The following is a 1,560-nucleotide window of genomic DNA, read 5'->3' on the forward strand; positions in this document are numbered from 1 at the left end:
ATATACTGTGTACTTTTATGGCCATGTATGTAATCTGTACATGTGTATTGATACTTTCCTGATCACAAAACCTATAAAACACCAATTAAGTTTTTAATCCCAGGTAAGTATGATTTAAGGAAGTTTAATCATCTGAGGAACTAAAAGATAATATTTATAATTACAGTTAAAAGTTGTTTGCAGTGTGCTAAAATTCTATTTTAGTCATGAAATGAGTACAAAAGTCAAGAGAAGAAAATATGTTTTTAACGGGGCTTTACAAAGGAATATCCTCATGTTCACTTCAGTAGTCATGTACTAAAATTGGAATAATACAGAGAAGATTAGCATTGCCCCTGTGCAAGGATGGCAAGCAAATTTGTGAAGCGTTCCATATTTCTCTTTTGACAAAGTCGGTAAATTCAGATAACATTATGATCTAATAAACCTTATTTCATTAATAAACAATATATTCTTTTTCTAAAAGAAGTACAAGATCTCACACATAACATATTATAGCCATTACTGTAGTGAGATAAACACTGCTAACAGTAAGAAATCCTACCTTAATTCACTTATTGAATTAAAATAAAAACACCTATTCAATCAAAGTGACTTGTCAGTGCTGTAGTTTCTACTGCTTCATGAATACATTCCTTTTAAAAGATTAGACTGTTGAAATGTAAGGTCCAGAAAAGAAAACAATAATGCATATCAAAGCTCTAGGTCACAAAGTTTCAGAACTTCAGCTTTCCTTTCCAAGCAAACTTTAATTATATGAATCTAAATTTTCACGAAATTTAGATTAAGGATAATTTAAATTTAAATTAAATTTAAACCAATCCCTCGTCCCCGAAAGTGAGTGAATTGTAAAAATTGTTCTTGATTCAGAACATTGAGAGATTTTTATATTCAAGACACATTCTTAACATCAGATTCCTCAAAATACAAAAACCAGAAAAGTATTCTCATCTTTTAAGATATTTTCTTGATAATATTGACATTTCTGTGAATATCCTTAGGCTTGACATTATTCAGTCGGAGACAAATGACTTTAAAATGTAAAGGTTTTCCCCTGGCAGAACCACAGCAACTTGTTCGGAGGACTGAGGGTCCCCAAAAGTCTCAGTGTCAGATTGAAACTTCAAATCAGTCTTCCTGGTATGTAAATTTTGATTAACGTTGTCAAAAGTACTACTTTAAGATTTTCATTCTTGCTTCCAGTTTCCTTTGAATTTCAGTGACCTTGGTTCTTTGTCTTCTATGCAGAAATGTCATACCAGAATCCCAGCAGGTCTCCTGGGCAGGAGGGGTAGGACAGTATATAGCACTTCATGAGAATCATAAAGGCATCTTGGATGACTTGGTGTTCTAACTCCAGTTAGATGGAACCATCTTTGATGGCAGCTTCTGTGAGATATAAGGGCCAGGAAATCTTGTCCCTCCAACAGAGTGAAGGTGGTTGTGTCTGCTACTCCATGGAGTAGCAGCTGACACGGTATTTTCACTAGTGGTGTCTGTTGTTTGTTGGTGTCTTTCAATCAGCTGTGCAGCCCCTTTCTTCCTGCTACTTACCCCTGG

General features: G+C 34.5%; 1 non-coding gene across 1 annotated transcript; it reads left to right on the forward strand.

The window, feature by feature from the left end:
- Positions 1–276: 276 nt before the first annotated feature.
- On the forward strand, positions 277–380 carry LOC144317973 (U6 spliceosomal RNA). Its single transcript, XR_013383836.1, has one exon. It is a non-coding gene; the product is annotated as a U6 spliceosomal RNA (small nuclear RNA).
- Positions 381–1,560: the final 1,180 nt, after the last annotated feature.

Source organism: Canis aureus, chromosome 7 (genome assembly GCF_053574225.1).
Source record: "Canis aureus isolate CA01 chromosome 7, VMU_Caureus_v.1.0, whole genome shotgun sequence".
In the NCBI taxonomy this organism is placed as follows: Eukaryota; Metazoa; Chordata; class Mammalia; order Carnivora; family Canidae; genus Canis; species Canis aureus.